The following is a 26,370-nucleotide window of genomic DNA, read 5'->3' on the forward strand; positions in this document are numbered from 1 at the left end:
GAAATTACACTTTATTTTTCAATGTGCTTTATTGCATTGAATGCAGTAAAACACATGTACCAACCTGCGGCAAAACCGCGGCAATTCCTCATAATTTCATAGGCCCAAACACCGCTGCACAAATATCAAAGCCAGAAAATGTTGGAGCAGTTTTATATTATATGGCTAGCAATGCCTCCAGTTGCTTTGAGTTGTCACCCACCTGATCCACAGCTGAAAGCACAGAGTTGGCACCTAAGGTCCATGAACAACTTTTTTCCATCTCAACCCGTTCAAAATCAGCCAAGCAGTCTGAGCCCCAAGTAATTCAGTTTTCACTTATGCTTTTTGATGACTCTGCTGGCAGGGGTTCAATGGCCCATCCATCTGGCCCTGTCCCAGAGATGAAAGAGTCTGAGTGCACTGACGCCCAACCAGTTATTGTGTTGACGGATGAGTATGTGAGAGGGCTAGTGCACATGGTCAATTGACCAACACAGCACATCTCACAGTTCACAGGATAATGAACCACATGTGACAACTGCTGTGGCTTTCTGCAGTGTGCAGACCGGCAAGGAGATGAGGGGTGAGTAGTGGGTGGAAGATGATGAGATGGATGTCAAGGTGCTAGACCCCTCCTGGAGTGAAGGCCATGCTACTGAAGTGCACAGTTCAGAGGAACAGGAGGTGCTTACCCCAACCAAACATCACCACAATGAAAGAGGGAGCAGGGAGCAAAAGCACAGCGGCTGGCCCATAGCCAGTATGTCAGCTGTTACTGCCCACAACACCGAGGAAAAGCTCACACCAAAGCCAGTTTAAAAGAACTCCATTCAGTGGCTTTTCTTCTAGGAATGTGCTGAGACAAGAGACAGGTGTATTGTACATCTTATCATTATCCTGAAGCAAAAATCTTCTGAACCTTAGCATTACCTACATGTCTTATCATCTGACTGTCAAGCATGAGCTTCAGAGTAGTAGTTTCACGAAAAATCAGGGAAGAAATGAAGCTACTCTTCCTCCTACTCCTGCAGCAATATCTGCCTCTTCCTCCCGCTCATGATGACCAGGGCCTCCTGCCTCCTCCCAAACACATAATATTGGACCCCAGTGACCAGGCCCCTTAACCATCAAGATCCCGGATTAATCTTATCTGGCATGGGAATGTAGTCAACGACCCAAGCAGTTTCCCATTAGATGTCTGGGAGTGCAAAGCTTTACATCAGTCTTTATCCTTTTCTTTGGTAATTTATCCAGTCATTAGGTATTTCATGGTTTCTTTTTACTCACTCTGGCAACCCTTTCTATCTCAGCACTCCATCCTTTCTGGAAGGAATCAGATCTGCCCTCTGGTTCCTTAGGAGAAATGTGAAGTGCTCAAAGGCATTTTAGTCAGCATAGGTTTGAGTTTCTATTGTTTAATCTGGAGTAAGGCCATTGCAGCCCATGCAGGAACCACTAGGCACTGCAGAATCCAAATCTGTTTAGGAACCGGCTGGGTCAGTTACAGTATTTCCAGTGTTTTACCTACTCATCCCGTGTAAGTTGATTACACCATCATAACATCTGCAGAATGGCTGCTGAGTAGAACTAGGCTTGAAGCCTCATTTATGAAGTGAAAGACCCTCTCACATTGAAGATTTAGGGTCTTCATCTTTCAGCATTCAGACATTATGGGAGAATTAATTATTTTACTGCAAACTAAAGATGAGCATATCTTTTTAAATGGGAAATTAACCACTTTGCCAAATTTTACCCAAAAATTTTATTTGCGGTGATAAAATTTGTGTGATTCTCAACATTGTAAAGCATGTATTTTCTCAAAAAATAAATGTTGGAGAGACGAGAGGGAATCTTGCAGACCATAGGAGTTTTCACTATTCAGGTAAGAGAAGACCTCGCTGACCATAAAAGCTTATTTTCTACATGAGAGAGAAAAAACTATTGATCCTAAGAGCTTACACTCTATGCTAGTGAGTAAAAACCCCACCAACAAAATTGATTACGCTCTACAAGAGACAAAGACTTACCAATTGACTAATGAGATGGAAATCGACTCTGCCGTACAAACTGTGCCCTGCTGAGAACCACTGATCCATGATGGCCCAGGTAATGATCATCGCTGTACTAAGTATGATAATCCAAAAGATGTTATAGCTGCGATCTACGGGGAATTATGAGAAGGCCCCGCAACACAAAGTGATGTTAGCCTGCTGTCTCATGATTCAGCAATGTGAGAAATTGGGCCACGCAAAGCTGTTGTTTTTGTGAACCGCAAATCGAATCTCAAAATGTTCGAATTTGCATGAACCTTCACATGGATTAATCCAGTCATCCCTACTTTCACTAGTGGACACAGACAGAAATGAGCCCTTGTGCAAGAACAGTATTTTGGCCCTTTTCAGTCTCCTAACTTATATAAATGAGCAACTTAGCCTGCTTTGGTGGTGGAAAGGGGCCCCATTACCCCTTGGGTCCCAGTGTAGCCGCACAGGTTGCCTCAATGAAATGTCATACCTCCCAACCATCCCGGATTCAGAGGGACTGTCCCGACTTTAGGGCTCCCTCCTTCAGTCCTGCTGTTCACTGCTTTTGTCCCGGCTCCTCCTTTTAGTGCAGTGAATAAATTAACTGAAGAAGAGCAGTCCATAAATTAAATTCTCATCTGCTCTTATTTCCCATGATAGAGATACAACTCATGAGCTTATGATGAGCTCTTTGTCCATAGGCAGCAGCTTTACCACTAAGCTACTGCCTACACTGTGAGACAGAAGAAGATTTCGTAATCTTGACCTGTATTGCAGGCAGAGAAGCCAGAAGCAGATTATTCAGCTACATAGAGATATAGATAAATATATAGAGTATATCTCTATGTAGGTGAAGGAAAAAGTCAGATTCTTTTGTTCCTATAAAACAACTATTAAGAAATGAGGAAAAAAACAATAAAAGTATCATTTTAACTTACACAATCTTCCAGATGCTACAATAAACCAAATAAAACATTTTTTTTCTGGGAGGGAGGGGGGGAGGGGATAGGCACTAACTCAGCATTCTTTTCAGAGTTGGTGTATACTCAGTAATCATAACAGTTTACGGTAAAAAATCTAAATTAGCCATTCCTGTAGAAAGCATGTTCACTATCAACTCCTCAATAACACATATTTTGATTATGTTATGGTAATGTTAGTTTTTGTACAGATATACTCATTTTTTTAACAGCTATGAAACCTCATAGTTCATTACTTTTAATAGATCTGAATATTCTAATAGTATAAAAGAAGAAAAAAAGTTGCTGAAACCAAGTTCTTTGCCACTCACATGTATTACATTAGATGATTCAATATTGGCGGTGGGCCCAGAACATTACAAATTTGTGGAAAAATGGATACAAAAATAATTTGCCTTCATTTTGACAAATGTACTTTTCATAGAATATATTGAGTTAAAAATATTGTTTTTTTACAAACGTTTTTCATTTTGTAAGCAAATCATTTTGCCCTTTCTAAATTTCATTTTATCTAATTATCTATTTATATTTTCCAATGTAAGAGAGAAAAGTATCAAGTTCTTGCCAAACATGCCAATAATAACATGAACCATTGCCTTTGTCCTGGCTTAGCTTTTTTGCTGAAGAGAGAGTGGTGTTCAGATACACTTCCAGACAAGGAACTGCCACTGTATTCATGGATTTCATGTGTAAAATAAATGAGGGAACTGGCATATCTACAAATAGGTAAAAAAAATAATTAGTATATCTACCGTACTTTCTAGCCGTGAAGCATTGCTCCATATGATGATAATGCCAGGAAAACAAAACTATCTTTAGCTGTTTTGACTCTTGGAACTTGCAAACTTGGAAGAAGAAACAACATTCTACTAATTTTATGAAAGTTTTGCAGTGGTCATTTGGTATATATGGGACGTAACACTTGCAAAAAGACAAGTTTATGACTTGACAACTTGTCACTTCACTTTAGACTTTCAAAAGTTAATTCTTAGATTAGGCCTGCACAATATACAGCCTGCGGGTCTCATGCGGCTCATAAAGGGGTTTGATGTGCCTCAGGGGATGGCAACTCCCTTCCTACTATAGTTCAGTGTATTTGCATTTTTCCAAAGCAGCAGAACAAGTGTGGGGTAGCGTGAAGTTCTCCGAAAGACTACAACTTCAGATGCGAGAACAAAGGGCTAGAAATGAACTAATGTGAAAAGGAGAAAAATAGAGATGTGCTGTGTAGCACCCAGTGGTAATGGTAGAGATTAGTTACTGCCCAGAGGCCGCTCACCTGATGGGGTTATGCACCCTTGCACAACCCAGGTTAAGGTAAGGATTAATCCACAAGGAGACTGCTGGATAATGGACCTTTTGCAAAGCCTGGAACCAGCGTGGATCGAAGTCCTCCAGGTAGGTCATGTGAGCGCGCGCGACCGGAAGTGCATCACCGCAGGTCATGTGCCAGCCAGAGGATCCTGGTAACCCAGCAACCATAAGTCCTGGTGACTGGTAGATGAGCCTCCGCTCCTAGAGATGCTCATGCCGTTGATCCCTCACACGGATAGTACAAGTGGATAGCAAGATGGCGGTCAGATATTTTCCTCCCCAGAAATGAACTAATGGTCCCAATTCTAGAGAATGAGCTAGTGGATGTACTGCAATATGGGCCCCTGACCCTTCGGGCAGGGATAAACAACAACTCATGAGTAGAGTTGAGTGTGGTTCGCGGTTCGAGGTTCTCCAGTTCGCGGCTCGAGTGATTTTGGGGGCTGTTCTGGATCGAACTAGAACTCAAGCTTTTTGCTAAAGATCAATAGTTCTAGATACGTTCGAGAACGGTTCTAGCAGCAAAAAGACAAGCTAATTACTAGCTGGCTTTCCGCTGTAATAGTGTAAGTCACTCTGTGACTCACACTATTATGAAATTTCAGTGTATAGTGTGCGGGAACAGCGCATTCAGATCACTGCTGTTTGGATAATGGCGATCGCCATTTTTTATTTTTTTCCTTGTCTTCCTTCCCTAAGCGCGCGCGCGGTGTAGTGGGGCGGGCCAGCATGTCAGCCAATCCCAGACACACACAGCTAAGTGGACTTTTAGCCAGAAAAGCAACGGCATGTGTGATAGGATGTCCATGTCACATGTCCCTGCATTATAAAAACGAGTATCTGCCTGTCCGGATGCCATTATCTCTTCTGCGTCTGGGTGTCAGTCACCGCTGGCGTAGCTCCTGTCTCCAATACTACTGTATATGCTCTATACACAGCGCTATACAGAATAGGGATAGAAGTTTCTTTCAGCCCTTATAAGGGCCAATACCGGCAGGGTCAGAGCCATAGGTGACAGTCAGGTCCGTGAAAACAGATTTTAACAGCTACACAAGATGACAGCGTCTGTGTAGCTAAGGTCAGGGATTTCCTCGCTGCATTTCCCCATTAGGAGGGATAGAAAGGGAGGCTTCCTTTCCTCTACCCAGACCCACAACCCTGCCACTGTACCCTCCTGCCCTTTGCACACTCAAACTCATTGTTACTAAGCCATTATAATAGCAAACACTGAGGAAACTTAGTGGCATCCTAAACGTGGCTGTTGGACTTCTGTATTGTCCCACTAGTGCAAAGCTATTTGCAGCACGTCTGCCTGCATTGCACACTCAAACTCATTGTTACTAAGCCATAATACTAGCAAACACTGAGGAAACTTAGTGGCATCCTAAAAGTGGCTGTTGGACTTCTGTATTGTCCCACTAGTGCAAAGATATTTGCAGCACGTCTGCCTGCATTGCACACTCAAACTCATTGTTACTAAGCCATTATACTAGCAAACACTGAGTGAACTTAGTGGCATCCTAATTGTGGCTGTTGGACTTCTGTATTGTCCCACTAGTGCAAAGATATTTGCAGCACGTCTGCCTGCATTGCACACTCAAACTCATTTGCTACTAAGCCATTATACTAGCAAACACTGAGGAAACTTAGTGGCATCCTAAAAGTGGCTGTTGGACTTCCATTAGTGCCCCACTGGTGCCAAGCTATTTCTAGCACCTCTGCATGACTAGAGATGAGCGAACCGGTCGCGGTTCGGCTCGAGGTTGGTTCGCCGAACGGACCTCCCGTTCGAGTTCGGTTCGTCGAACGTTCGACGAACCGAACTCGAACTGCATAGGAAACAATGGCAGGCAATCACAAACACAGAAAAACACCTAGAAAACACCCTCAAAGGTGTCCAAAAGCTCACAAACAACTCACAACACATGGGAAAGTGACAAGGACATATACTCATGCGAAAACAAAAGAGCTGGACAAGGAAAAAGAGGAGGACACACAGATATATGAGTATATGCAAGGAAACATGCCATTATTGTGCAACTTGAGCCCTGCTCATTCTTGGCTTCCAATCTTGATAAATTGCCTGAGCTCGCCACGTACGTCTTGGGGATCTTGTCGTGTCCTGCAGCCAGCGTTCTCTCGGAACCTGTCTTCAGTGCTGCTGTGGGTCTGCTGGCAGATAAGCACACGTGTCTGTCCACTGACAATGTGGACATGGCTCTCAGAGGACTTTTCTTCCCCGGGGTCAGCCAGCGGACGGGAAAGGCACGCGTATTTTTGAGAGTGCTTCATGCAAAGCATCTTTTTCTTTTTCAAAAGGGGGCTCAACCGATGCCAGTCAAGTGGGGTGTGTGTGGCCCAGTGAGTGGCAACGAGGGAGACTGTGGTTGGAGTCCCCTCGCTGTGTTTCTAAAAGAACCAAGATGAACAAGTCATGGCTCTCAGAGGACTTTTCTTCCCCGGGGTCAGCCAGGGGACGGGAAAGGCACGCGTATTTTTGAGAGTGCTTCATGCAAAGCATCTTTTTCTTTTTCAAAAGGGGGCTCAACCGATGCCAGTCAAGTGGGGTGTGTGTGGCCCAGTGAGTGGCAACGAGGGAGACTGTGGTTGGAGTCCCCTCGCTGTGTTTCTAAAAGAACCAAGATGAACAAGTCATGGCTCTCAGAGGACTTTTCTTCCCCGGGTTCAGCCAGGGGACGGGAAAGGCACGCGTATTTTTGAGAGTGCTTCATGCAAAGCATCTTTTTCTTTTTCAAAAGGGGGCTCAACCGATGCCAGTCAAGTGGGGTGTGTGTGGCCCAGTGAGTGGCAACGAGGGAGACTGTGGTTGGAGTCCCCTCGCTGTGTTTCTAAAAGAACCAAGATGAACAAGTCATGGCTCTCAGAGGACTTTTCTTCCCCGGGGTCAGCCAGGGGACGGGAAAGGCACGCGTATTTTTGAGAGTGCTTCATGCAAAGCATCTTTTTCTTTTTCAAAAGGGGGCTCAACCGATGCCAGTCAAGTGGGGTGTGTGTGGCCCAGTGAGTGGCAACGAGGGAGACTGTGGTTGGAGTCCCCTCGCTGTGTTTCTAAAAGAACCAAGATGAACAAGTCATGGCTCTCAGAGGACTTTTCTTCCCCGGGGTCAGCCAGGGGACGGGAAAGGCACGCGTATTTTTGAGAGTGCTTCATGCAAAGCATCTTTTTCTTTTTCAAAAGGGGGCTCAACCGATGCCAGTCAAGTGGGGTGTGTGTGGCCCAGTGAGTGGCAACGAGGGAGACTGTGGTTGGAGTCCCCTCGCTGTGTTTCTAAAAGAACCAAGATGAACAAGTCATGGCTCTCAGAGGACTTTTCTTCCCCGGGGTCAGCCAGGGGACGGGAAAGGCACGCGTATTTTTGAGAGTGCTTCATGCAAAGCATCTTTTTCTTTTTCAAAAGGGGGCTCAACCGATGCCAGTCAAGTGGGGTGTGTGTGGCCCAGTGAGTGGCAACGAGGGAGACTGTGGTTGGAGTCCCCTCGCTGTGTTTCTAAAAGAACCAAGATGAACAAGTCATGGCTCTCAGAGGACTTTTCTTCCCCGGGGTCAGCCAGGGGACGGGAAAGGCACGCGTATTTTTGAGAGTGCTTCATGCAAAGCATCTTTTTCTTTTTCAAAAGGGGGCTCAACCGATGCCAGTCAAGTGGGGTGTGTGTGGCCCAGTGAGTGGCAACGAGGGAGACTGTGGTTGGAGTCCCCTCGCTGTGTTTCTAAAAGAACCAAGATGAACAAGTCATGGCTCTCAGAGGACTTTTCTTCCCCGGGGTCAGCCAGGGGACGGGAAAGGCACGCGTATTTTTGAGAGTGCTTCATGCAAAGCATCTTTTTCTTTTTCAAAAGGGGGCTCAACCGATGCCAGTCAAGTGGGGTGTGTGTGGCCCAGTGAGTGGCAACGAGGGAGACTGTGGTTGGAGTCCCCTCGCTGTGTTTCTAAAAGAACCAAGATGAACAAGTCATGGCTCTCAGAGGACTTTTCTTCCCCGGGGTCAGCCAGGGGACGGGAAAGGCACGCGTATTTTTGAGAGTGCTTCATGCAAAGCATCTTTTTCTTTTTCAAAAGGGGGCTCAACCGATGCCAGTCAAGTGGGGTGTGTGTGGCCCAGTGAGTGGCAACGAGGGAGACTGTGGTTGGAGTCCCCTCGCTGTGTTTCTAAAAGAACCAAGATGAACAAGTCATGGCTCTCAGAGGACTTTTCTTCCCCGGGGTCAGCCAGGGGACGGGAAAGGCACGCGTATTTTTGAGAGTGCTTCATGCAAAGCATCTTTTTCTTTTTCAAAAGGGGGCTCAACCGATGCCAGTCAAGTGGGGTGTGTGTGGCCCAGTGAGTGGCAACGAGGGAGACTGTGGTTGGAGTCCCCTCGCTGTGTTTCTAAAAGAACCAAGATGAACAAGTCATGGCTCTCAGAGGACTTTTCTTCCTCGGGGTCAGCCAGGGGACGGGAAAGGCACGCGTATTTTTGAGAGTGCTTCATGGAAAGCATCTTTTTCTTTTTCAAAAGGGGGCTCAACCGATGCCAGTCAAGTGGGGTGTGTGTGGCCCAGTGAGTGGCAACGAGGGAGACTGTGGTTGGAGTCCCCTCGCTGTGTTTCTAAAAGAACCAAGATGAACAAGTCATGGCTCTCAGAGGACTTTTCTTCCCCGGGGTCAGCCAGGGGACGGGAAAGGCACGCGTATTTTTGAGAGTGCTTCATGCAAAGCATCTTTTTCTTTTTCAAAAGGGGGCTCAACCGATGCCAGTCAAGTGGGGTGTGTGTGGCCCAGTGAGTGGCAACGAGGGAGACTGTGGTTGGAGTCCCCTCGCTGTGTTTCTAAAAGAACCAAGATGAACAAGTCATGGCTCTCAGAGGACTTTTCTTCCCCGGGGTCAGCCAGGGGACGGGAAAGGCACGCGTATTTTTGAGAGTGCTTCATGCAAAGCATCTTTTTCTTTTTCAAAAGGGGGCTCAACCGATGCCAGTCAAGTGGGGTGTGTGTGGCCCAGTGAGTGGCAACGAGGGAGACTGTGGTTGGAGTCCCCTCGCTGTGTTATACATGCTTTTAGAAGGGCATGACATGGCTTGGAGGTTGACTTTCATAAAATGCAAACTGTTGGCTACCAAAATGCTGCCTTTCCAACAACTGTGGTTATAGGCAATGAGGAACATACTGATGAAGATGAGACGCAGATACCCGATTGGGATGACAACTTAAATATTCGGTCAGGGCAAGAAGAAACTCGGTCTGAGGGGGAGGGGAGTGCAAACACAACAATTGATGATGAAGTTCTAGATCCCACCTACTGTCAACCCACAGTCAGACACTCGAGGAGGTCAATAGAGGCGGTGGAGGAGGATGCAACCGACGTCGAAGTAACCTGGCGCCTTCCTGGACCCAGTCGGAGCACTGGTAGCACGTCTACAACTGCATCCTCAGCCACCACTCTGCCTCTGAGCATTATTCGGGGTGGATCAACAGGTCGCATGGCCTCTAAGCCTTGCCTAGCCTGGTCCTTTTTTGACATAAAAAAAGATCGGCCAAATTATGTGATCTGTAACATTTGCCATGGTTATCTTAGTAGAGGTCAAAACCTCAGCAGTTTGACAACTTCTTCCATGAATCGTCACATGAATAAATATCATATGGCCTGGTGGGAAGCTCACCGTGCTGCAATGCGGCCTAGTGGAGCCAACCATCCACCGCCTGCCCCTTCCAGGGCATCCGCGCGCTCGTCATCTTCTAGGACTGTGGGGACAGCTGTCACACCTGTTTTTCCACCCACAACTTCCACCACTGTAACCGCAACAGGCAGTTTGCTTGGTAGGTCGTCAGTTGGTTTGGAAGGGGAAACAAGTGAGTGTGTACAGCTCTCTCAGACATCGATAGCACCAACTTTGGATGAAGGCAACATCATGTCTCCGCCTGCACTTTCCTCCCAAAGCTGCATTTTTCCAGGGACACCCTACTCAACACCGTCTACACACAGCAGCCAGATCTCTGTCCCTCAGATGTGGTCAAATAAAAGGCCACTTCCTTCGACCCATGACAAAGCGAAGAGGTTGACTCTATCCCTATGTAAGCTGTTGGCTACAGAAATGCTGCCTTTCCGCCTAGTGGACACACAGGATTTTAGAGACCTTATATCTGTCGCTGTGCCCCAGTACCAGATGCCTAGTCGCCACTACTTCTCTAAGAAAGGTGTGCCCGCGCTACACCAGCATGTCGCACACAATATCACCGCTTCCTTGAGAAACTCTGTGTGTGAACTGGTGAATTTCAGCACCGATACTTGGACCAGTAAGCATGGACAGGGACGTTACATGTCGCTGACTGGGCACTGGGTAACTATGGTGATAGATGGTGAAGGGTCTGCTGCACAAGTCTTGCCGTCCCCACGACTTGTGTGTCAATCCTCTGTCTGTCCAAGTTCCGCCACTGCTTCTGCATCCTCCACCTCATCTGGGTCCTCCACCTCCGCCCCAAGCCTGCCTGGTCAGGCCACCAGCGTTCTCACTGCGCAGAAGGAATCACGCACCCCTCATTACTATGCTGGCAGCAGAGCGCAACGGCATCAGGTGGTCTTTAGCTTGACATGTCTTGGGAATAAGAGTCACACAGCTGAGGAGTTGTGGTCAGCTCTGCGGTCCGAGTTTAATAAATGGTTGTCTCCACTCAACCTGCAGCCTGGTAAGGCCGTGTGCGACAATGCTGCAAACCTGGGTGCGGCCCTTCGCCTGGGCAAGGTGACACACGTGCCTTGTATGGCTCACGTGTTGAACCTTGTTGTCCAGCAATTTTTAACACACTATCCCGGCCTAGATGGCCTTCTGACCAGGGCACGGAAACTGTCTGCAGTGCTCACTTCCGCCGTTCAAGCGCCGCAGCTGAGCGACTTGCATCGCTCCAGAAGTCTTTCGGCCTGCCGGTTCATCGCCTGAAATGCGATGTGGCGACACGCTGGAATTCAACTCTCCACATGTTACAGCGACTGTGGCAGCACCGCAGAGCCCTGGTGCAATACGTCATGACGTATAGCCTGGGCCAACGAGATGCAGAGGTGGGGCAGATCACCCTGATGGAGTGATCTCAGATCACGGACCTATGCACCCTTCTGCACAGTTTCGACATGGCGACGAATATGTTTAGCGCTGACAATGCCATTATCAGCATGACGATTACAGTCATTTACATGCTGGAGCACACGCTAAACACTATTCGGAGTCAGGGGGTGGGACAACAGGAAGGGGAGGAACTACAGGAGGATTCATATGCGCAAGACACAACAACATCACCAAGGTCCAGACGTTCATCATCACCAACGCGGCAGGCATGGGACCATGGGGGACAGGGATCAACAAGGGCGCATGGTAGCAGGCGAGATGTTGAGGAAGGTGCAGGAGGACATGAAGATATGGAGGACGAACTGTCCATGGACATGGAAGACTCAGCTGATGAGGGGGACCTTGGTCAAATTTAAGTTGAAAGAGGTTGGGGGGAGATGACAGAGGAAGAAAGAACGGTTAGCACCTCTATGCCACAAACACAGCGTGGACTTGGTCCGCATGGCTGCGCAAGACACATGAGTGCCTTCTTGTTGCACTACCTCCAACATGACCCTCGTATTGTCAAAATTAGAAGTGATGATGACTACTGGCTTGCCACACTATTAGATCCCCGGGACAAGTCCAAATTTTGTGACATAATTCCACCCATAGAAAGGGACGCACATATGCAGGAGTATCAGCAGAAGCTGTTACTCGATCTTAGCTCGGCTTTTCCACCAAACAACCGTGCAGGTGAAGGGAGTGATTCTCCCAGTTGTAACTTGACAAACATGGGACGGCCTCGTCATCTTCAACAGTCTACCCGTACCAGTAGGACCGTATCTGGTGCTGGTAACAGCAATTTTATGGAATGTTTTCATAATTTTTTTAGACCCTCCTTTGCAAGGCCACCAGAGACATCAAGTGTGTCACATAGTCAACGGATGGAGAGGATGATACAGGAGTATCTCCAAATGAACATCGATGCAATGACTTTGCAAATGGAGCCTTGCTCCTTTTGTGCTTCAAATCTAGAAAAATGTCAAGAGCTCTCCAGTTACGCCTTGAAGATTTTGTCGTGTCCAGCTGCCAGCGTTGTCTCTGAACGTGTCTTCAGTGCTGCTGAGTGTGTGCTGACAGATAAGCGCACGCGTCTGTCCAGTGACAATGTGGACAGACTGACGTTCATCAAAATGAACAAGTCATGGATCCAGAAGGAATTTACTACCCCTGTGTCATCCTGGGGAGAGTAAATGCTTGTGGATTTGGAATGTGCTTGATGCAAATCAAAACATCCTGTTTGCAACTAGGGCACAAGTCCTGCCACTGATGGGGTGTCTGTGTGCCCAATTTGGGGAAAAAAGGTAGACTCCGCTTGGAGTAACCCTTGCTTGCTGTGTTTTTTAAAAATGATACAAGATGAACAGATCTGAAGGCAAGATGAAGGCAACATCATGTCTCCGCCTGCACTTTTCTCACAAACCTGCATTTTTCCAGGGACACCCTACTCAACACCGTCTACAGACAGCAGCCAGATCTCTGTCCCTCAGATGTGGTCAAATAAAAGGCCACTTACTGCGACCCATGACAAAGCTAAGTGGTTGACTCTATCCCTCTGTAAGCTGTTGGCTACCGAAATGCTGCCTTTACGCGTAGTGGACACACAGGATTTTACAGACCTTATGTCTGTCGCTGTGCCCCAGTACCAGATGCCCAATCACCACTGCTTCTCCAAGAAAAGCATGCCCGCGCTACACCAGCATGTCGCACACAACATCACCACTTCCTTGAGAAAATCTGTGTGCGACAGGGTGCATTTCAACACAGATACTTGGACCAGTAAGCATAGACAGGGTCATTACATGTCACTGACTGGGCACTGGCAAACTATGGTGAGAGATGGAGAAGGGTCTGCTGTACAAGTCTTGCCGTCCCCACGAGTTGTTTCAATCCTTGTTCTGTATGTAGAAGTTAATACACTGCTTCTGCCTCTTCAACCTCGTGTGGGTCCTCTACCTTGGCGCAAACCCTGTGTGGTCAAAAAATGAAACTTGAAATAACTTTTATTCAGTTTTTATTCAGTTTTTTATGTTGACGTTTCGGCAAAATTTGCCTTTTTCAAAACTAAAGAAATAAACATATATATAATTATTAGTACCATAAATACATAGGATATTATTAATCATATCCATATAAATCATGATAACATCATATATACCTAGTAAAGTCATGGAAGTTTATATATCTTGTGAAGAATGTCTTGAGGCTTGACAAGGATATTTATCTAAAATAAAGGCCCATATATTAGAAACAAACACAAGAAAAAAATTTTTTACATTGAATATAGAGGAAATTTCCATATATATATACACACATGTCAAGATCTCCCTTGTGGGACAAAAGTAAAACAAGGAATACCAGAAAAGTACATCCATATGTAACAATAAACTGATTGAATTACCTTAAATGGCATAAATAAGAAATCCTAGTGAGGATATAGGAAGCAGATGCCACAATAAAGGTAAACTGAAAAGTAGAGACATAGCGGTCAAACAAGGAAAAAAGGCAATTCCCATAGAGAAACAATTCCCATAGAGAGACAGAGCGCCAAACCATTACCTGTACCCTGGGAGATCAGTGGTGGAGTGGAACGAAACAGAGCCGCAGTGAGGTTTAAATACCTAGTGAGGGCGGGCCGACCAAATTGATTAATCCAAGGAGGAACGCATGATGACACGCAAGCTAGCGCATGCGCGATGAATGCGGAAGTACGCGCATGCGCAATAGCAAAAGAACCAGTGAAATGGAGCGCACGATGGGACGCAAGCAACAAGGAAGTGCGCGCATGCGTGAAATAGAAAAAAGAGAGCGGTGAGACGGGGTGACCCGGATAGAAGCTCCATGTTAACTGAAGAAACCTCATCGTGTCTAAAAAGAAACAAAAAGAGGAAATATAAGTAACAGTAACCATATAATTACTTATTAGAAAAACTGTTAATAACATTGGCAAGATTACACCAAACACTAAGGCGTACTATATATGAATATAAATATAAAAATTACACATATTTCAATAAAACCAAAAATAGGACGGACCCCATATCTCCTGCTCAATAATCATACTCCCTATTAAGACCATTAGGGGAAAGGGTATTAAGCATGTGAATCCAATAGGATTCCCTGTTCTTCAATTTCCGGACCCTGTCACCTCCTCGTCTCAATGGAGGAACATGCTCCAATACTTGAAAACGAAGCTGGGACACTGTGTGTCCACATTGTGTAAAATGATGAGGAATTGGTAACATAGTCATCCCACATCGAATGGTGGATTTATGTTTCCCTATGCGGTCTCGGACATGCTGGGTAGTTTCCCCAACATATCCGAGACCGCACGGACACTTTATTAAATAGATAACAAATGATGTATCACAAGTGAAAAAATCTTTTATATGAAAAACCTTGCCAGTTCGCGGATGTGTAAATTGACTACCCTTAGTCATATTTGAGCAATGGGGACAATGAAGACACGGATAATTACCCTTCTTGGGTGTCGAAAGAAAAGTCTGTCGAGACCGAAGAATCGATGATCCAATGTCCGCTTTGACCAAAAGGTCACGGAGATTAGGGGAACGTTTATAACTAAATAAAGGAGGAGTAGAAAATTCAGTAATTTTAGGATATGATCTCTGCAATACCTGCCAATGTCTGAGTATGATATTCTTAATGATAGGATGATATGGATGGAATGTATTAACAAAGGAAATTAAAGGACCCACTCTCCTAGGTTTGCGAGTGGAATGTAAACTCTCCTGTAAGGCAGACTCAACTATTGACGCAGGATAACCGCGCTGAAGGAATTTTAGTGACATCTCTTCATGCCTCTGTGAACGCTGATTCAACATTGTAACATTACGTGATACCCTTTTATGCTGTGAAATTGGCAGGGAATTTTTCAAATGCCGTGGATGATTACTAGTATAATGCAACAGACTATTACGATCTGTAGGTTTCACATACATGTCAGAAAGAATTCCGCCTCTTTGGTCCAAATGAATCAGTGTATCAAGAAAATTGATACAAGATGCATCCACATGTTGAGTAAAAGAAAGGCCAGTAACCCTGGTGTTTAAGTACTGAAAGAATTCGTCAAAAAGCGACTGAGATCCAGTAAAAACAATGAAGATGTCATCAATGTATCGTTTATAAAACGCTACATAATTACGGAACAGCTGATGGGTATACACAAACATAGACTCAAAATGAGTCATATATATGTTTGCGTACGGTGGGGCGACATTAGAGCCCATCGCTGTGCCTTTGATCTGAAAATAAAATTGATCCTGAAAAAGGAAATAATTTTTATGAAGGACAATGGACAAAAGATCAAGGCAGAAATCTTTCTGAACTGGGGAAAAATCACTAAATTGATTCAAAAACCAAGAGACCGCTGAGATACCAAAAGAGTGATCAATACTTGTATAGAGGGAATTGACATCCAAAGTGATAAGGAGCGAGCCAGGTGGGAATGGACTAAGAGTCTGTAGCTGATGTAAAAAATCCCCCGTATCACGTAAATACGAAGGAGTTTTGGAAACTAAAGGTGATAAGATACGATCCAACGTTATTGCTAAAGGTGATAGCAAAGAGTCAACAGCAGCCACTATGGGTCGTCCAGGTGGGTGCCACAAATCTTTATGTATTTTTGGCAAAGTATACAAGACTGGAGTGACAGGATTGACTTTGTTCAAATAAGTCGCCAATTTAGAATCAATAATTCCTAAACTGGAATAACGTTGGATCATATCTAAAATATCTTTCTTAATGTTTCCAGATGGATCATGTGATATTGGTAAATATGTGGATTCATCAGCTAATTGGGTTTTAATCTCAGAGACATAATAGCTCTTGTCCATCACCACCAAGGATCCGCCCTTATCAGCTGGTTTTATTATGATGGCTGAATTATTCTGAAGAGACCGTAATGCTTGGGTTTCACCAGGAGTAAGATTTTTCTTAATCCGCAACTCCCCGTTTTTAACAGTATTCACAAAATTGTCCACATCCGATTTGACAAGAGAAATAAAGGTCTCAGCGGGATGGTAGGTTCTCGGAGGCATGAAACTACTAGGCATCGTTAAGTTGAGTTTGCTAAAGGAGAATTGGATATCAGGCTGAGTATCTGGCAACACAGGATTCTGATCTAAGGATCCTTGATTGAAATGAACCTTAAGTCTTACCGATCTATAAAATTTATTTAGTTCCTGTTCAAGCAAAAAAGAATCAAAATGAGGAGTTGGACAAAAAGATAGACCTTTTTGTAGAACCTGAGACTCTAGGGGGGACAGGGTATAGGAGGAGATATTGAAAATGAGGTCCGTCCTACCTGTGATCTCGTTGTCATACGATCCCCCAGCAGTTGATCTCCTCTGCCCCCTCCTCGTCTTCTTTGTGAGATGACGCGACGTGGTCCTAAAAAAGGTGCCTGATGTGAATCCATATCACTGCCAGAACTTGCAGAAGAAGAAAAGCCAGTCCTGGGCTGGAAACGTCTGCGCTGAGGAGGCTCACCGCACCGCCACCTGTATACTTGACCGCGTTTGTAGTCCTCCTCATCACGTATAAATTTATTTCGCTTACGTTCTTGGAGAATTTTCTTATAATCCGAAATGGTTGAGTCCATTTTGGACTTCATATTTGATAGATCGGTAGGAGAGAATGTATTTGATAACTGTCCTTCAATAGATGATATTTGATTTGAAATTGTAGCCAATTCTTTATGCAAATAATCAATCGTTAGAGTCATTAAATCATATGAGCATTTGTTCAAGATATGCTCAAATGTCGTACAAAAATCCTGGTTGTCAGAAAACAATGTGGGTCGCAATGATACACGCAAACCACGTGGTATCCTTCTGACCTTATAATATTCAGCAAGTGTAACTAAGTGGAGCTCCAGGGCTACCTGACGTCTCAACTCACGCTCATATTCCTTAGTCCTGGATTCTTCACTTGGGATAGACAAAAATTGACCAGAAGTAGTGACTCTTGAATGAATAGCAGATAGTTCTTCTTCATTATAAGAAAAAATATTTGAAGCCATAGTAGATATGGTACGTCAGGAGCTCAGGCCAAAAAACTATATAAATAACATTGAGTGAAAGTCCGGCTCACTGAGTAAAGGTGCTCAGGGGAAATTGCACGTATAAAATTATATAGAAAACCCCGGCACACAAAAGATGAAACTTGAAATAACTTTATCTAAAATAAAGGCCATAAATATCCTTGTCAAGCCTCAAGACATTCTTCACAAGATATATAAACTTCCATGACTTTACTAGGTATATATGATGTTATCATGATTTATATGGATATGATTAATAATATCCTATGTATTTATGGTACTAATAATTATATATATGTTTATTTCTTTAGTTTTGAAAAAGGCAAATTTTGCCGAAACGTCAACATAAAAAACTGAATAAAAACTGAATAAAAGTTATTTCAAGTTTCATCTTTTGTGTGCCGGGGTTTTCTATATAATTTTATACGTGCAATTTCCCCTGAGCACCTTTACTCAGTGAGCCGGACTTTCACTCAATGTTATTTATATAGTTTTTTGGCCTGAGCTCCTGACGTACCATATCTACTATGGCTTCAAATATTTTTTCTTATAATGAAGAAGAACTATCTGCTATTCATTCAAGAGTCACTACTTCTGGTCAATTTTTGTCTATCCCAAGTGAAGAATCCAGGACTAAGGAATATGAGCGTGAGTTGAGACGTCAGGTAGCCCTGGAGCTCCACTTAGTTACACTTGCTGAATATTATAAGGTCAGAAGGATACCACGTGGTTTGCGTGTATCATTGCGACCCACATTGTTTTCTGACAACCAGGATTTTTGTACGACATTTGAGCATATCTTGAACAAATGCTCATATGATTTAATGACTCTAACGATTGATTATTTGCATAAAGAATTGGCTACAATTTCAAATCAAATATCATCTATTGAAGGACAGTTATCAAATACATTCTCTCCTACCGATCTATCAAATATGAAGTCCAAAATGGACTCAACCATTTCGGATTATAAGAAAATTCTCCAAGAACGTAAGCGAAATAAATTTATACGTGATGAGGAGGACTACAAACGCGGTCAAGTATACAGGTGGCGGTGCGGTGAGCCTCCTCAGCGCAGACGTTTCCAGCCCAGGACTGGCTTTTCTTCTTCTGCAAGTTCTGGCAGTGATATGGATTCACATCAGGCACCTTTTTTAGGACCACGTCGCGTCATCTCACAAAGAAGACGAGGAGGGGGCAGAGGAGATCAACTGCTGGGGGATCGTATGACAACGAGATCACAGGTAGGACGGACCTCATTTTCAATATCTCCTCCTATACCCTGTCCCCCCTAGAGTCTCAGGTTCTACAAAAAGGTCTATCTTTTTGTCCAACTCCTCATTTTGATTCTTTTTTGCTTGAACAGGAACTAAATAAATTTTATAGATCGGTAAGACTTAAGGTTCATTTCAATCAAGGATCCTTAGATCAGAATCCTGTGTTGCCAGATACTCAGCCTGATATCCAATTCTCCTTTAGCAAACTCAACTTAACGATGCCTAGTAGTTTCATGCCTCCGAGAACCTACCATCCCGCTGAGACCTTTATTTCTCTTGTCAAATCGGATGTGGACAATTTTGTGAATACTGTTAAAAACGGGGAGTTGCGGATTAAGAAAAATCTTACTCCTGGTGAAACCCAAGCATTACGGTCTCTTCAGAATAATTCAGCCATCATAATAAAACCAGCTGATAAGGGCGGATCCTTGGTGGTGATGGACAAGAGCTATTATGTCTCTGAGATTAAAACCCAATTAGCTGATGAATCCACATATTTACCAATATCACATGATCCATCTGGAAACATTAAGAAAGATATTTTAGATATGATCCAACGTTATTCCAGTTTAGGAATTATTGATTCTAAATTGGCGACTTATTTGAACAAAGTCAATCCTGTCACTCCAGTCTTGTATACTTTGCCAAAAATACATAAAGATTTGTGGCACCCACCTGGACGACCCATAGTGGCTGCTGTTGACTCTTTGCTATCACCTTTAGCAATAACGTTGGATCGTATCTTATCACCTTTAGTTTCCAAAACTCCTTCGTATTTACGTGATACGGGGGATTTTTTACATCAGCTACAGACTCTTAGTCCATTCCCACCTGGCTCGCTCCTTATCACTTTGGATGTCAATTCCCTCTATACAAGTATTGATCACTCTTTTGGTATCTCAGCGGTCTCTTGGTTTTTGAATCAATTTAGTGATTTTTCCCCAGTTCAGAAAGATTTCTGCCTTGATCTTTTGTCCATTGTCCTTCATAAAAATTATTTCCTTTTTCAGGATCAATTTTATTTTCAGATCAAAGGCACAGCGATGGGCTCTAATGTCGCCCCACCGTACGCAAACATATATATGACTCATTTTGAGTCTATGTTTGTGTATACCCATCAGCTGTTCCGTAATTATGTAGCGTTTTATAAACGATACATTGATGACATCTTCATTGTTTTTACTGGATCTCAGTCGCTTTTTGACGAATTCTTTCAGTACTTAAACACCAGGGTTACTGGCCTTTCTTTTACTCAACATGTGGATGCATCTTGTATCAATTTTCTTGATACACTGATTCATTTGGACCAAAGAGGCGGAATTCTTTCTGACATGTATGTGAAACCTACAGATCGTAATAGTCTGTTGCATTATACTAGTAATCATCCACGGCATTTGAAAAATTCCCTGCCAATTTCACAGCATAAAAGGGTATCACGTAATGTTACAATGTTGAATCAGCGTTCACAGAGGCATGAAGAGATGTCACTAAAATTCCTTCAGCGCGGTTATCCTGCGTCAATAGTTGAGTCTGCCTTACAGGAGAGTTTACATTCCACTCGCAAACCTAGGAGAGTGGGTCCTTTAATTTCCTTTGTTAATACATTCCATCCATATCATCCTATCATTAAGAATATCATACTCAGACATTGGCAGGTATTGCAGAGATCATATCCTAAAATTACTGAATTTTCTACTCCTCCTTTATTTAGTTATAAACGTTCCCCTAATCTCCGTGACCTTTTGGTCAAAGCGGACATTGGATCATCGATTCTTCGGTCTCGACAGACTTTTCTTTCGACACCCAAGAAGGGTAATTATCCGTGTCTTCATTGTCCCCATTGCTCAAATATGACTAAGGGTAGTCAATTTACACATCCGCGAACTGGCAAGGTTTTTCATATAAAAGATTTTTTCACTTGTGATACATCATTTGTTATCTATTTAATAAAGTGTCCGTGCGGTCTCGGATATGTTGGGGAAACTACCCAGCATGTCCGAGACCGCATAGGGAAACATAAATCCACCATTCGATGTGGGATGACTATGTTACCAATTCCTCATCATTTTACACAATGTGGACACACAGTGTCCCAGCTTCGTTTTCAAGTATTGGAGCATGTTCCTCCATTGAGACGAGGAGGTGACAGGGTCCGGAAATTGAAGAACAGGGAATCCTATTGGATTCACATGCTTAATACCCTTTCCCCTAATGGTCTTAATAGGGAGTATGATTATTGAGCAGGAGATATGGGGTCCGTCCTATTTTTGGTTTTATTGAAATATGTGTAATTTTTATATTTATATTCATATATAGTACGCCTTAGTGTTTGGTGTAATCTTGCCAATGTTATTAACAGTTTTTCTAATAAGTAATTATATGGTTACTGTTACTTATATTTCCTCTTTTTGTTTCTTTTTAGACACGATGAGGTTTCTTCAGTTAACATGGAGCTTCTATCCGGGTCACCCCGTCTCACCGCTCTCTTTTTTCTATTTCACGCATGCGCGCACTTCCTTGTTGCTTGCGTCCCATCGTGCGCTCCATTTCACTGGTTCTTTTGCTATTGCGCATGCGCGTACTTCCGCATTCATCGCGCATGCGCTAGCTTGCGTGTCATCATGCGTTCCTCCTTGGATTAATCAATTTGGTCGGCCCGCCCTCACTAGGTATTTAAACCTCACTGCGGCTCTGTTTCGTTCCACTCCACCACTGATCTCCCAGGGTACAGGTAATGGTTTGGCGCTCTGTCTCTCTATGGGAATTGTTTCTCTATGGGAATTGCCTTTTTTCCTTGTTTGACCGCTATGTCTCTACTTTTCAGTTTACCTTTATTGTGGCATCTGCTTCCTATATCCTCACTAGGATTTCTTATTTATGCCATTTAAGGTAATTCAATCAGTTTATTGTTACATATGGATGTACTTTTCTGGTATTCCTTGTTTTACTTTTGTCCCACAAGGGAGATCTTGACATGTGTGTATATATATATGGAAATTTCCTCTATATTCAATGTAAAAAAATTTTTTCTTGTGTTTGTTTCTAATATATGGGCCTTTATTTTAGATAAATATCCTTGTCAAGCCTCAAGACATTCTTCACAAGATATATAAACTTCCATGACTTTACTAGGTATATATGATGTTATCATGATTTATATGGATATGATTAATAATATCCTATGTATTTATGGTACTAATAATTATATATATGTTTATTTCTTTAGTTTTGAAAAAGGCAAATTTTGCCGAAACGTCAACATAAAAAACTGAATAAAAACTGAATAAAAGTTATTTCAAGTTTCATCTTTTGTGTGCCGGGGTTTTCTATATAATTTTATACGTGCAATTTCCCCTGAGCACCTTTACTCAGTGAGCCGGACTTTCACTCAATGTTACCCTGTGTGGTCAGGCCACCCTTCCTTGCAACTGCGCACAAGGACTACCACACACCTCCTTACTATGCTGGCAGCAGAGCTCAATGCCATCAGGCGGTCAAAGTTTTACTTTGAAATGTATGGGAAATGTGAGTCACACCGCTATTACAGAGAATAGTAGTCAGGCAGGGTCAAAACATTAATTGAGGAACAGGAACAGAATGGGACGGCCAGGAAAGAATCAGAAAACAAGCAGAGGTGAAATGCGTATCGGCCAACAAGGTACATAAACAGCAAGCAGGAAAAGTAGTCAGGTAACAAGCACACAAAATCATAAAACTGAACTGGGGGTAAAATTAACCAGAGGTTCATAGCTATGTCTGGCAGTGGTCTGCAGACAGGATGGGCATAAAAAAGGGTGTGGTGTCTTCCCATTGGTTGTAGCTGAATGATGGTATTTCATCTGTGAGATACCCACCAGCTACATTCAGCCAGAGATTCTGCATCTGTCAAGGTAATGCAGCCCAGTGGGTGAGCATAACCTGCGTCCACCTGCGCCGCTGGCATCGACTACTCTCCCATCATCAGCACTATTCATGAAAGGAACACGTTGTCACCTGGCGACCGGAGTACAAATTGACGGAGCGGACTCCGTTGGTGACTTAACAGCCGTGTGCGGCAATGATGCAAACCTGGCTGCGGGCCATCCTCAGGGCAATGTGACACACGTGCCTTTTAGGGCTCACGTGTTGAACCGAATTCGCCAGCAATTTTTAAAACACCATCACGGCCTACATGGCCTTGTGCAGTGGGCACGCTCGCTATGTGCTCACTTCCACCGTGCGCACACAGCAGCTCAACAACTTTCATCACTCCGGAAGTCTTAGGGTCTGGCAGTTAAACGCCGTAAATGCGATGTTTCGACACGCAGGAATTGGAATCTGCACATGTTGCAGCGTGTGTGGCAGCACCGCAGAGCCCTGCTGAAATACGGTAAGACATATAGCCTGGGATAACTTGATCCAGAGGTGGTGCAGATCACGCTGCTGGAGTGGTGTCAGATCAAGGACCTATGCACCCTGCTACACAGTTTTGAAATGTCGACGAAGATGTTTAGCACTGGCAATGTCATTCTCAGCGTGACAATTCTGGTCATCTACATGATGGAGCACACTGTAATTATTATTCGGAGTCAGGTGTTGGGACAAGAGGAAGGGGAGGAAGTACAGGAGGAGTCATATGCGGAAGGGATAACAAGATCTACGAGGTCCAGATGGTCAGCGGCACCTATGCGGCAGTCATGGTGAGGGAGAGGGATTAACAAGGGCGCATAGTATCAGCAAAAAGTGTTGATGAAAGTGCAGGAGCCCATGAAGAAATGGAGGACGAACTGGCGATGGGCATGGAAGACTCAGCAGATGAGTGAGAGCTTGCTCACATTTCGGTTGTGCGAGGTTGGGGGGAGAGGGCAGAGGAAGGATGCACGATTCTCACCTCTCTGCCACCAACACACCAAGGACTTGGTCCTCCTGGATGCACAAGACACATGAGCGCCTTCTTGCTGCACTACCTACATGACCCTCGGATTGTATGAATTTGAACTAATCCTGAATACTGGGTTGCCACACTGTTAGATCCCCGGTACAAGACAAAATTTGGCGAACTAATTCCTGCCATAGAAATAGACGCACGTATACAGGAGTATCTGCAGAATGTGGTACGCAATCTTAGATCTACTTGTCCACTAAACACCAGTGCTGCACAGAGTGAATCTCAACGCTTTGTCATGGATAGGAGGAAATGGTCTTTTACTTGTCCACATCGGAGGGACCGAGGGATGGCTGCTGTGCTGAGATGGCGTTGAGTACGGTGTCCCTGCACAGTTGCACTTTTGGTCATATCCCAAAATGAGTTGAAAAAGGACAGATGCTGTTGGAAAGGGGAACAGGTGTGTTGGAAAGGGGAAAAAAGTTTTGGTCCGTGGATTTGGTGGTTAAGCAACTGTAACATTTGCTGAAGAAACAACATCTGTTACAGTGGGACTGGCAGATTTGGATAAAGTGGTATATAATCTGTGACCGCTATATAACGAAAATTAATAAGAAAAGAAAGAGAAAGGTACATATCCCCATCAGCAGTCAGTGTCCACCGTGCTCCCAGTTGGAAAAGGAGAGGTTGGCAACTTGAAGGTTTGGTGGAGGATACAGAGCTGTGTGGCTATGAAACTAATAGTAGCCTGAACCGAGTTAGACGCCATTCGGATCTGGAGACTGTGAGCCCTGTTAGCGTCACAGGGTCCACATGCCCACCCAGCCCAGGAACTCCCTGTTAACAACACAGGGGCCATTGAGTACGCTGACCGTGTGCGTAGGGGCCACACCTGTGGACAGCAGGCGCATCAGCAGCAGCAGGCCTGTTAATGCCACTGGGCTGCACAAGCAGGACTGTTAGGACAGGAGCTGGTCTTAACCGTTCTGCGTTACCAACTGTGGTGGTGGCCTGCATCCACCACCCGATCCCTGCCTACCTCTGGCCTAAAGCCGCAATGGGTTCAACACATGGAGGTGTGCTCTTTCGGAGCATAATAGAAGACTGCGCACCTCCTTGTTGGCTCCAGCCCCTTTTATAACCTGGGTCCGCCCCAAACCAGGGTGAACCACAATGCACCTCCTGGAGACAAAAGTAGAGTGACACGTCATGAGTGGCATAACTAGCGTCCTATTTGGAAACGCAACTTCAATGATGACCTCATGGCTGCCATGACCCAAACACCTCACCAGTCATCGTCTGAGCATCAATAATGCGGTGACAAGTCATAGGTGTGGGCCTCTGCAAGCCATTTGGGAGGACACCTGATGCCCTGTGGTCTATATGGGACCCCCACATCAGGGCCAGGGCCAAAGAGTTCATTACCGGACCTAGTCTCTGATGCAGGAAGTGCCTGAGCATGCTCAGTAGCATGAAATACAGTCTCTGAAAAAAGACTATCAGCTTTAGCATGGTGTCTATGCCCAAAACAGGACTTATACCCGGCACGGAATGCAAGCACCTGTGCAAAGAGGCTTTTCACACTTAGTGTGGGAGCATGCGCTGTATCCCGAAATGAAAACTTAGCGTCGGGAATGGCACAGTCAGGCTGAGCATACTCACTAGGCGAAACACTGTAATTATGCTGCAGCTGGGGTACATCGGCACACGCATGCGCACTAGCTGCCTCTCCACACTTAGACGTGGAGGGGAAATTTGTCTTGGAGATGCTGTCTATGAACAGAAGGAAAAGCTAAAGGAAGCCTGACTTTCTATCCCTCCGAATTATGAAATGCAGCAATGAATTCCATGAGTTTGCTATAACATTAGCGTAGCAAAATGTGCATGAGGGTGTGATGTAGAGGTGCTAGAAATAGCTTGTCACCAGTGGGGCACTAATGGAATACAACAGCCAGTTCTATGATGCCACAAAATGGCAGTATTTTGTGCTATCATTATAGCTTATTAAAAACAGAGCAGGAGGTTGTCATGCAGAGGTGCTGCACATAGATTTGCAGTAGTGTGAATTGACAAAAGTACAATAGCCACGTTTAGGATACAACTAGGTACAGTGAGTGTTTGCTAGTATAATGGCTGAGTTTAAAAAAGTTTGAGTGTGCAATGCAGGCAGATGTCCTGCAAATAACGTTCCAATACTGTGAATTGACAAAAGTACAATAGCCACGTTTAGGATACAACTAGGTACAGTGAGTGTTTGCTAGTATAATGGCTGAGTTTAAAAAAGTTTGAGTGTGCAATGCAGGCAGACGTGCTGCAAATAACGTTCCAATACTGTGAATTGACAAAAGTACAATAGCCACGTTTAGGATACAACTAGGTACAGTGAGTGTTTGCTAGTATAATGGCTGAGTTTAAAAAAGTTTGAGTGTGCAATGCAGGCAGACGTCCTGCAAATAACGTTCCAATACTGTGAATTGACAAAAGTACAATAGCCACGTTTAGGATACAACTAGGTACAGTGAGTGTTTGCTAGTATAATGGCTGAGTTTAAAAAAGTTTGAGTGTGCAAGGCAGGCAGATGTCCTGCAAATAACGTTCCAATACTGTGAATTGACAAAAGTACAATAGCCACGTTTAGGATACAACTAGGTACAGTGAGTGTTTGCTAGTATAATGGCTGAGTTTAAAAAAGTTTGAGTGTGCAATGCAGGCAGACGTGCTGCAAATAACGTTCCAATACTGTGAATTGACAAAAGTACAATAGCCAC

Source organism: Anomaloglossus baeobatrachus, chromosome 8 (genome assembly GCF_048569485.1).
Source record: "Anomaloglossus baeobatrachus isolate aAnoBae1 chromosome 8, aAnoBae1.hap1, whole genome shotgun sequence".
Classification (NCBI taxonomy): Eukaryota; Metazoa; Chordata; class Amphibia; order Anura; family Aromobatidae; genus Anomaloglossus; species Anomaloglossus baeobatrachus.